This window comes from Bos taurus, chromosome 29, assembly GCF_002263795.3.
Source record: "Bos taurus isolate L1 Dominette 01449 registration number 42190680 breed Hereford chromosome 29, ARS-UCD2.0, whole genome shotgun sequence".
NCBI lineage: Eukaryota > Metazoa > Chordata > Mammalia > Artiodactyla > Bovidae > Bos > Bos taurus.
In genome coordinates, this window is record NC_037356.1 from 38750341 (window position 1) to 38762458 (window position 12118).

Below are 12118 nucleotides of genomic sequence, written 5' to 3' on the forward strand. Positions count from 1 at the left end.
AGTGAGAGAGAATTGATGACTTCTGATTTCTTGGGTCCAGTCACTGAAATCTTTGTATTTGCTCTGATTCTTGTGTCCTGGATTCCCAGAATCATTTCAATGAGTCTCCCATTTCCTTGAATCCAGTTGGAGTAGGGCTCCTCTCAATTTTGATTCAGACTTGGTTCTAGAACCTTCCTGATCATTGTATACCTGCCAGACACAAACAGACACACCAATTTGTTTCAGCACCATTACGAGTGAAACCCTTTATTCTTTACTGAGAATAGGGTGTGCAGACCACCAAATACAGTTCACCCACATCCTGGGAAGGAGTGCTCAAAGGGTGAGTGAGTGTATGTTAGGAGAGGCCTTACTGATTCCTGAACCACTCCTAGCATTTACACTGCCCGTGCCAGGCCAATCCTGTCATTTCTTCGATCAAAGACTGAGAAATACAGCCTCAGGAAGACGTCACCCAGGATCCAGATCTCTCTAGATGTCCTCACTGTGTTCTCTTTAAAGGTTGTATAGCAGTGGCTTCTAGAATCCTGGGGGAGTCAGAGACACACTCCAGTCTGCATGAGCCCTTACCGGCACCTCCCCCCAATACCCAGAACCAGCACAATTTGTTTTATTTCCCTCTTTTGGTAAGTATCAAGGGGTTTTCTCAGCATCAGGGGATATGAGAGTTCAACCAAAACCAAAGAGGACCAAGACATGAGGTTGCAATGAGGAAGGGTGTGGTGAGTGGAAGATTTGGAATTGGGGAAACAGAGGAATAAAAAACAACAAAGTCCTACTGTAGAGTGTAAGGAATTATATTCAATATTCAGTGATAAACCACATGAAAAAGAATAAGAAAAGAAATTTTATGTGTATAGCACACTTTTTATCTGTATCACATTGCAATGCAGCAGAATTTAATGCAAAACTGAAGATCAGCCACACTTCAATATAATTTTTTAGAAAAGAACAAGTGTGTCCATAGTTCTCCTCACTCCCTGTTTCCTCCTTATGACTCCTGCTCCTTGTTTTCTCTGTAGAGAATGCTGGTTCTCCTCCTGCATGCCCACAATCCATACTTTATTAAAAAAAAAAACAACAACAACTTTTTTTTTTTTATATTGGAGTATAGCTGATTAAAAATGTTCTGAGTTTCAAGTGGACAGTAAAGGGACTCAGCCATATGTATCCGTGCATCCTGGTGCCAAAGATACCCCTCCCATCCAGGCTGTCATATAACTGAGGGGAGTTCCCTGTGCTACACAGTAACTTGTTGTTGGTTATCCATCTTAAATAGATCAGTGCCCACAACACATTCCTGAAGACTTAACTCAGGAACTCTACAAAACCTCCTTTGGTCCGCACTCACCCTCCTTGGCCACTCCAGGCTTGGTTGGGCAACGTACTCTGGTTCCCCTTCCCCACTGGTCAACCTGTAGCCTTTATCACCCTTAGTAAGTCCCCAGTGCCCAGTGCAGACTACCTTGAGATGCCATTTACATGGAATGCAGTGCAGTTTTGCCTGGAACCAAGCAAACCTGCATATGGCTCAATGAGTTTGTGGATTAGAATTCCTGAAATTCCCTCTCTTCCTCAAAGCCTTCTTTGAGCCCATCAGCCTGCTCTGAACTCCCACAGGGAGCTGACATGAAGCCTCCACCCTATCCAGGGCTGAGCAGTCACTGTGCACCCTTTATTCACCTTAGTATCCAACCTCCCCACAGAGGGTCGGGTATCCCAAATCACAAAGGAGGCACCTGGCCAGAGCAAGGGGAAGATGCAGCCGAGTACTAAGCTGACCATGTAATTTATCATCCAAACCAGAAAAAACTTGAGAAGGGAAGGCAGACTGTTAACTTATGCTGGGACATCACACTGGAAATGCCCTCAGCCATTCTCCTTGTAACATGGCCCCAGCCATTCTCCTTGTAACAGGGACTGCTAGAGCTGACTTCCATGTTCATACAGCTAAGGGTTCAGATTCAACTGAAGCTCTTTGAGGACTGAGGACCTTAGTGTCCCCCTCTCCTTGTGACTCCCACCATGCCAGCATGGTGTGGCCTCTCCATATTTATTTCAGGAAGATCAGTGTCCCAGACGGCCCTTTAATCTCAAATGTTTGGTTTTCTGGCAGTCACTGACCCAGCCACAGGGCTCAGCAGCATCTGCAATGGTGTGAGATGGCCAGTAGAGGGCGCGCTCCTACCAACCGCAGCCCGTGGGTTGCTGCAAGTCCCAATTTGAGAACACCCCTCAGTATTGTCCCCTCACCTTGAGGATGTAGGCTCGTGCTGGCACCGGGTAGCTGATGCCGTTGATGGTGAAGATAATAGAGGGCAGGGTATTAACCGCAGAACATGAAACGTAGTGCTTTTAGAGAGAGAGGGAGAGAGGTTGGCCCTGGAGATCCTTGTTGTGTGTGGAGACTGGGAGTGAACCTGAGGCATGACCCTTCACCTTGGAACCCCGTGGCGTGGCGCCCATGAGCTTCTGTATATTATTGACCAGTCTTCTTGGGCCTTTGATCAGTGCTGTTCCGGTGTCCACAAGGGCCTCACAGCCTCCAGAACAAGCAATAATCTTTCTTTTCATGGAGATGCTGAGAAATAGTGGAAGAAAGAGGGCATCAAGGTCACTCTGAGTCTCACCAGAGCTGCCCCCTTCCTGACTGTCTCCTAAACAGCACTTCGTCTATTGGCCTCTTTTCCTTTGCTCTTGACACAGCACCTTTCTTGACATCCTCGAATGCAGTACTTGAATACACCAGGATATTTTGCACCTTGACACAGGCTGGTCTTCCTTCCTAGAAGACTCCACTCCACTTTGACTAGCAAATTTCTTCTCATCTTCCAGATTCCACCTTAATTGTATTGTTTTCGGGAAGTCTTTCCCCCATGTTTATAAGTCTCCTGTCTTGGTCACTCTCTGTAGACCCTTCCTCATGTCTGCTGCTGCTGATGCTGCTAACTCACTTCAGTCGTGTCTGACTCTGTGTGACCCCATAGACAGCAGCCCACCAGGCTCCACCATCCCTGGAATTTTCCAGGCAAGAGTACCGGAGTGGGTTGCCATTGCCTCCTCCTCCTCATGTCTAGCATGTACCAAAGGCACAATTCACTATGTGGGTGAGTCCCTTCATGTACATCTGCCTTCTTAGATGTGAGGGCAAGTTTTATTCTCCTTGCCTCCCTAAAGTGCCTAGCACACAGTGCCCAGTGCTTGTCTGTTCAATGACTGAATGAAGACTGAGAAAACAATAAGAAACATCCAGAGAGCTGTACCTGGTGGGGAACAAATAACGGGTAGCACACAGAGTGAAGATGAAGATTCACCAGGGTAGCAGATTCTCATAGTAGAGGGAGAAAGGGGCTCCTCTGGGAGAGGGTTTCTCCCAGCACTGCTCTTACAACCAGCTCAGACCCTGAGACCCTGACCAGGAAATATATAACTAGCCCACAGAAACTCCAAAGAACAGGTCAGCATTTGTCCTAGGGTTTCACACAGAACCCAATCAATTATGCCTCTTGTCCTCAGGTCACTCCTGGATCCCACCTTCCTGATTCTCTTATAGACCCCCCCACTGTGTGCCCAGGTACGTGGGGTGTCTTTTTTATTAGTTGCTTTCATGTCTTAAGACTGCAGCCAACCTCTCTCCAGTGCTGGGTAGCTGCTCCCTAAGGAGACCAGTTTTCCCCATTTGCTCAGAACTTTCCCTGTTCTTAAACAGACGTTTATCTGTACTGAGAACTTCCTATGTCCAAGGTAGCCCTGGACTGTTGGTCATCTTATCATAACTCTGTTCAGGCTGCTAAAATTCTCCCTGATCGTCTGTTCACCACAATGTAGAGTCCTCTAACCCTGCTCCCCACCTCAAAGGGCAGTGGATGCAGCTCTCTCCCAGCTGCACAGACCTCTCTGTACCCTTTTAGGACCCTGATCAGAGCCATGCTCAGAAGGCCTGGGGATTATGAACCCATGGATTGTTTGTGTATCTGTGTGCTTGTGTGTTTATTTGTATGTGTGTTTGTATGTGTCTCTGTGTGTGCTTGTGTGTCTCTGACTATCTATGCATGTTTATATGTGCCTCTGTGTATGTTTATATGTGTCTGCTTATGTGTTTCCATGTGTCTGTGTGTCTGTCTGAGTCATTGTGGGTAGTGTATAGTCTGTGTGACTGTGTGTCTGAGAATGCATTTGTGTGTGTCTGCCTGTGTCCATGTACAGTAGTGGGAGCATCACTTGGGCTGACCCTTAGAGGAAGAGGCTTACCGGTCCATGTGTACACTCCAGCCGCCCGCTTGGATCAATGGCACCCAGTTGAGCTCTCCCTTGTAGTAGCGGTGGTCCACCCCACCAAACATCACCACACTGCCCTCCTGCTTGTCTCTGTAGAGAGAAGTGAGGGGGGATCCTTGGAGGACAGTAAAAACAGCACTGTCTGAGAGCTGTGCTTGTCACCCATCAAAGCTCTAATAAGGTCCCCACGTAGAGATGCAGAAAATAGTGTCTGGGAAGTATTGAGATCCAGACTGAGGTCTGTAAGTGGTTAGTGAGTGGCACAGAGGAAGTTAGAAGCTGAATCACTTGGCTGGGCTCCACCCACTATGTCTTCTGAAGACGCCCTGGGCCTCCAGGGACCTGAGTGATCAGACACCCTCAGAGGACACGGTGCTGAAGCTTTTGGCTTTGCCCTTATCCACCTTGTCATTTTTCAGGAAAATCAAGGCCTGGGAGTTCTAAGGATGTGGGTTCAGGTCACCAAGAGTTGGCTCCACTGGCCCGTGACCTCTACTGTCCAAAGGGCCCCACACTCAGAAGGGACCCCACCTCTGATCTCCCTGTCTTGAAATGCCTAATATTTCTTGAACAAGGGTTCCAGAGTTTTGTGTCCCACACTTTCATTTTTCACTGGAACCTACAAATTGGGTAGCTGGTCCTGGGCTCCCAGTGAAATGCTAATGAGGAAAGAAAGATATCCACTATCCTTCTCCTTACTTCCTTATCAAATACATAAGCAAATCCTAATGCTTTTTATTCAACATGCTTCCTGTTGCCTTCCATTAGCCTTCCTCCTCACTCACCCCAGGAGACCAATTTACTGATCTTGAGCCCAGGATCAGGGTGTGTTCGAATAAAACGTTATTTATAAAAGCCACTGGTGAAGCCAGATAGGGCCCTTGGGCCATAGTTATCCTGGGTTAGATTATCTCTCAGGATACTTCTTTATCAAGTGTTCTATAATTTTCATGCAACTGAAAGCATCTTACAGCTAATTTGGATAAAGTGATTGTCCATCTCAGACTTACTTGCTCAAATAGAAGGCAAAAACAGGCTCAGAAATGGCACCTTCATTCTTCAGGTTGTCAAAGATGGGGATGGCTCCAGAGAAGGACATGTTTGGATAGTTCAAGCCCAAGTCGCCATCAAAAGGTATACCATCAAACCCGACTTCTGCCAGGCTTATACAGAATGGCTGGTCAGTACTTACAAGGTCCCCAATCTGTGGGAGAGAAGAGTGTTCCCACTTACAGATACGTGAAGTGGGCTAGGACTGGGCTAGGGTACATTGCCATTAGATCCTCAGAGAGGAATTAAGGCTGGGCTCTGTCTTCAGTGACACTCAAATGATTAGACCAAGCTGGGAGGGGAATTTGGGTTCCACTTGAGAGAGGCTGTGAATTTTAAAACATCGGACTCTGTGGGAGAGGGAGAGGGTGGGAAGATTTGGGAGAATGGCAATGAAACATGTAAAATATCATGTAGGAAACGAGTTGCCAGTCCAGGTTCGATGCACGATGCTGGATGCTTGGGGCTGGTGCACTGGGACGGCCCAGAGGGATGGTATGGGGAGGGAGGTGGGAGGAGGGTTCGGGATGGGGAACACATGTATACCTGTGGCGGATTCATTTTGATGTTTGGCAAAACTAATACAATTATGTAAAGTTTAAAAATAAAATTAGAGGGAAAAAAAAATAAAATAAAACATCTGACCCTCTGAAAAACACCTCCTGAGTGAGTCAAATTGGCCTCGTGGCTTCTGTACAGGTGTGGCAACCAAGTCAGGCCAGGACCCATTGGTGCCACGTTATGGCAAACTGAGTGGAGAAAAAGATAGCCTTCTCTTTGGCATCACTGTGACCTAATGACAAGAATGGACTGCATTCTTTGTAAGGTACTGTGGATTCTGCATCTGTCCAGGAAGACAGAAGCCGAAAACACAATCTTGCTTGCAGGGTTCTATGAAATTACTGCCTGGGGAATTCACCTTTGGGGATATGTGTGTATTTGTGTGAGTGTGTATGAGAGAGAAAGTGAGAGAGCAGAACTACTCAAATAATTTGGGGGAGGCAGGCCATAGGTTAATTAGACTCTCAAGGATCCTCTAGAGTGACAACTCATTTATCAGGCCCCTTGACTTCTCAGGCCTCCAGTTTCGCACTATGGATACCTGAAGCCCTTGACTGCCCCCAGGGTCCCCAGATCAGTTTTATCCTGTCCCCAAACACCCCACAGCAACTTCAGTCCTGAAAAGCCAGGCTAACTCCACCTTTTACCACATGTGTGCCCTCAGCAAGGCCCTTTCTGTCTGCACCTCAGTTTCTTCATATGTCTCATGAGCTAATCAGAGTAACTGCTGTGTGGGGTTGTTGCAGGATTAAGCCAATTATCAGCTGAAATTGCCTGGAACAGTCTGTGAATATAAAATTGGGTGCTTTTTTCCCATTTTCTCACTCCCAGCAAAATGACTTGAACTGCTCATGGGCAGAGGAGCTGCAAGTCCACACTTCAAGTCACTCTCTGGATTAGCTCATCTGCTCATGTGTCACCACACGCACTATCTCCCTAGATGCAGGATCCTGTGGGTAAGATAGCCAATATCTATAGGAGTTAGGCTAGGAAGGGTCCTGCATCTGTTTTGCAAGCAGGGGTCATTCCATAGCCAGTTCTGACTCAGCATTTGTTACCAAACTGTGTCATAAACAAGAAGTCCTTTCATCCTTCCAGTATTGTACTTGATGTTGAAGAACTTTTGGGTATGCCAGAAGGTAGAAGACCGAAGATGTATGAACATAGACTTTGTAGCTGCAGACACAAGAGATGAGTGTCATCAGGTGCCAAGGGTGGAAACAGGGCAACAAGGCAAGTGAAGGATGGTCCGGGTAGGGGGTGTCTGTACTCACCACAGGCTAGACTTTGGCAAAAGACAGGGGGCACCCACAAGTCAGATGAGCCTGTGTCAAAAACAACCTGGAATTCCTGAGGGGGTGTTCCAATGGTGATATTACCCACGTAGAGCATCTACAGTGAAAAGGAGGGAGTAGGTTAGTGCAGAACTGGCTACCCTCTATTCCCACACTACTGCCTCCCTCGGGGTGTCACATATCTCTTAAGATCACTTTCTCACCACCGTGCAGCTCACAGACTTTGGTCACAGAGATGTCTGCATTTGATATATTTTTCCTGTGCTGCATTGTATGCAGTATATTGATTCTATGACCAGGCATTGAAGTGGTACCTCCTGCATTGGAAGCACAGAGGCATAATCACTGGGCCTCCAGGACCACTGGACACCCAGGGAAGTCCTGGTGCCTTCATTTGAGAAGGTCTGTAGCTCTTCAATCCGAGCCTCAGTGCCCCCTTCTCCAGGAGGTCGTTCTGGATCAACCCCAGCCACTCCCTCTATCAGACCACATCCAATCAACTCCACACAGATGACCCTTTCATTCGACATGTATATACCCTTTGCCTATCTCTCAGTCTGGCATGGGCATTCCTGAAGACAAAATAAGCCCTTTGTCTAATGTAAAAACAGTAACCACACTGTTAAATCCTTATGGCCTTACACGGAATACGAGTTCAGTAACATTTTACTGCTGTAGTTCTTGCATCTGTGGAAACTGAATTCCTCTGCCGGGGGAGTCACAGTTGCTTTGCAGTTGGTTCTACCTTTTGATCAGTGATGGCTCACTCTTCATCTGTAACTGAGTGGCTCACACAGTCCCTAAGGAACAATTGCCCTCAAAGTAATGACACATCTTTGACACAGAAAGGGATGTTTACCTGCCACCTGTTAATTGCCGGGCCCAGTCACCAAGACCAACAGTTGAGGATGAGAGTACTTTCTCCTCTGGGTGGGGTCCCTGTTTTCCAGTGTGTCTGCCTCCTGCAGGAACCCCAACCCCAACATCCCACCAGGCACCTCCAGATGAGCCTCAGTGCTAGGCTAGAGCACCAGGGGGCTCTATGGAGCACCATCCCCCCAAAATACTCATATCCATGATGTTTCTCAGTGGGTGAATAGTTAGATTTGACTCACGAGAAGAAATCTGGGACAGACTGTAAGCATGTTCCTTCAGGAAATTGTTCAGCGTGTTTTTTCCACTGAGGGTTTTTCTCATGGTCTTCACTCACCTTAGAGGTATTCTTTCACAGAACATTTGACAAAAAAAAAAAAAAAAAAAACAAAGAGGATGCTACAATTAGCTGTAAGTGTTAAGGTATAGTTGTCATTGTAATGTCCCTGTGTATTTTCTAATCATTTTTATGAGGCACATTATTATCAGAATTTTATGCATATACCATGGCAAAGACATCACTTTGAATACAGGCTCTGTTCTGTAATCTTGAGTAAGCCATATGACTGTGTGGTTTCTCAGTTTCCCCTTCAGTAAAATGGTGGAATGTAACAATACAAACCCTCAAAATAGAATATCTTGGGGATAAGTGAAGTGATGGATATAAGGTACCTGATAAATAGGAAGTCTCAACATGACAGTCATTAGCATTGCTGTTGCCATCCCACACTATCCTTCTCATAGAACCTCAGGGAAGGAAGTAGAAGGGGGATTTTTATCCTCTTTTACAAGGGAGCAATTTGAAATGCAAGAGGTTTCTGAGTTGACTGTGGTCACACTGCTTGTCAGATATAAAACAGTGTATATAAAACAATGTATCTTTCTCCACTTTGAAAGAGAAGTGAGAGTTGAAAAAAGAATCCAAGATGTAGGGAACAAGTAAGGGAAATTCAGAGGCTTGAGAAGGAAGTATGTGTCAAATGAAAAATTAAAAGAAAACAACACAGAGAGAAATACATTCCCAGTGCCTTCCAAAGAGATGGAGAGATAAATGACAGTGATATAGAGATGCAGACATAGACATATACACACTTAAGTAGACAAGGAAAAAAGAGGACATGTTGAATAAAATGCAGAAAAGTGCTATTCCACAGGACCACATCGACATCTGCATAGACTGTGCACTGAACAGTTGCAAGGAGTTGCATTTTCAATAGGTCATGACATGACTGGACCCCAAGAATTGTGCAACCATGCAAATCTACATAAGACCTTGGCATCTACAGTTCCTAGAGCAAGTTACTTATCAATAATAAAGATTTGAACTTTAAGACTCTTAGGGAAATATTCCATTCCCTTCTAAACCTGATGGGTGGAATAAACAGATGAAAAGAAAAATCCGAGAAAGGAACATGATGTGGCTTACAGTCCCCATACTTACTTGACTATGCACTCTTGAGAAGGCCACCAGCCAGAGGAGCACAAGCCACTTCATGCTTCTTTCCTGGCTCCAGGTACTCAGGGAAGTTTTGGTTCTTAGCATGTAGTGGTGACCAGGAGCCCCTAGTTATATATGCTCTGACCTACCCTAGTTTTCCCCTGTAGGCCACTAAAAGATCTAAAAAAACCACAAAGGTCTCAATAAAATCTTTACCTTCATCAGTGTCCTTTGCAAGTGGCCTTTGAAGCTTCTCAGAATACAGAGAATTGAACTGTAATCTCTTTCTTGAAGCTTGGATGGAAAATCAGACTGATCTGCATGGACATCTAAGAAGATGGAGAACCTTGCCTACTTGGAGGAAAAAAAGGGTAAGAACATCATGAAAATGGATACTAGGGGCCATGCTTGACATTCGTGGTTTCAGGTCATCTTCCTAGCCACTTCATGAGATATGCATTCCTATCTTCGTTGGAGATGAGATTGCTAGGAGGATAAGTTGTCAAATGGCAAAGTCAAGACTTCAGGGGCAGCCCAGGGACATACAACTGGCTTTAGGTAGTGGGTCTATTGGCAGACAACAGGGTCACCTATGATGCCAGTCTGCATCAAAGAATTAGGACAGAGCAGTACTTCAATTGCTTAGTTTCAGTATTGGAAGAAATGTCATATACATCCACAAGATGTTTTACATCATCCAGCAAACATACAAGGAAGAACTGTGTGCTAGGTTCTGGGTTAAAGGCTTTGAAGTCAAAGTTGATCAAGACAAAAGCATTGTTTATCTTAAGAGAGCTAGCAGTCTAGTTCTCACAAACTCATGGCCCCTGGAGGCAGTAGATATGGTAATAGGACTAAGTGGCCATGTTGGAATCTGGGCAGCACAGGCCTTACCACTGGGAGCAGCCTTTCCTCCACTTCAGCCATGCTGGAAAGCATGCCAGTTGCCTATGTTTTCAGGAGAATCAGAAGTTTGGATATTTATGTACAATCTATTGATTTTAATGTTAGCAACTAATATTTTTTCCCCAAAAAAAACAGTGGGAACTAAATCTCCACAGTGATGTGCTGAAATTAGCCTTCAGTCTCTGTAGGTCTTTGTTTCCGGCCTAGAGTTGGGAGTGCAGTAGGGACAGAGAGGAATTTAATTCATGTTGGTTGATTTAAAAAGAGACTGAATGCATACTAAACATTCTGACTCATTGGGAAAAAAACCCTGATATTCAGAAAGATTGAAGGCAGGAGGAGAAGTGGAAGACAGAGAATGAGATGGTTGGATGGCATCACCAAGTCAATGGACATGAGCTTCAGCAAGCTACTGGGAGTTGGTGATGGGTAGGGAAGCCTGGCATGCTGCAGTCTATGGCATTGCAAAGAGATAGACACAACTGAAGGACTGAACTGAACTGAACAAATTGAGAACAAGACTAATAAATCTATTTTCATCAACTTGTTGTTGACTAGCTACCTATAACAACACATTACTTAATTGGCTTTATAATTCAGACTCATGACTACATTCAGAGTAGAATATCTTCTAAGGAAAAACAAAAAATACATCACATCAAAAACAAAAACAAAGAAAACCAAAAGAAAAAAAGGAAAGAAATGTGACACTATATTCAACAACTTCAGTTCAGTTCCGTTGCTCAGTCATGTCCAACTCTTTGTGAGCCCATAAACGGCAGCACACAAGGCCTCCCTGTCCATCACGAACTACCGGAGTCCACACATACTCATGTCCATTGAGTTGGTGATGCCATCCAACCATCTCATCCTCTGTCATCCCCTTCTCCTCCTGCCCTCAATCTTTCCCAACATCAGGGTCTTTTCAAATGAGTCAGCTCTTCACATCAGGTGGCCAAAATATTGGAGTTTCAGCTTAAGCATCAGTCCTTCCAGTGAACATTTGGACTGATTTCCTTTAGGATGGACTGGTTGGATCTCCTTGCAGTACAACGGATGCTCAAGAGTCTTCTCCAACACCACAGTTCAAAAGCATCAGTTCTTTGGGGCTCAGCTTTCTTTATAGCCTAACTCTCACATCCGTACATGACCACTGGAAAAACCATAGCCTTGACTACATGGACGTTTGTTGACATAGTAACGTTTCTGCTTTTCAATATGCTTTCTAGGTTGGTTACAACTTTCCTTCCAAGGTGTAAATGTGCTTTAATTTCATGGCTGCAATCAACATCTGCAGTGATTTTTGAGCCCAGAAAAATTAAGTCAACCACTGTCTCCACTATTCCCCATCTATTGGCCATAAAGTAATGGGATTGGATGCCATGATCTTAGTTTTCTAAATGTTGAGCTTTAAGCCAACTTTTTCATTCTCCTCTTTCACCTTTATCAAGAGGTTCTTTAGTTCTTCTTCACTTTCTGCCATAAAGGCGGTGTCATCTGCATATCTGAGGTTATTGAAATTTCTCCTGGCAATCTTGATTCCAACCTGTGCTTCCTCCAGGACAGTGTTTTCATGATGTACTCTGCATACAACTTAAATAAACAGGGTGACACTATACAACCATGACATACTCCTTTCCTATTTGGAACCAGTCTGTTGTTAAATGTCCAGTTCTAACTGTTGATACCTGGTCTGCATATAGGTTTCTCAAGA

The 12118-nt window shown here is 45.0% G+C and overlaps 1 pseudogene; it reads right to left on the minus strand.

Moving 5' to 3' along the window:
* Window positions 1-380: 380 nt before the first annotated feature.
* Window positions 381-9658, minus strand: LOC101903717 (pregnancy-associated glycoprotein 1-like; annotated as a pseudogene).
* Window positions 9659-12118: the final 2460 nt, after the last annotated feature.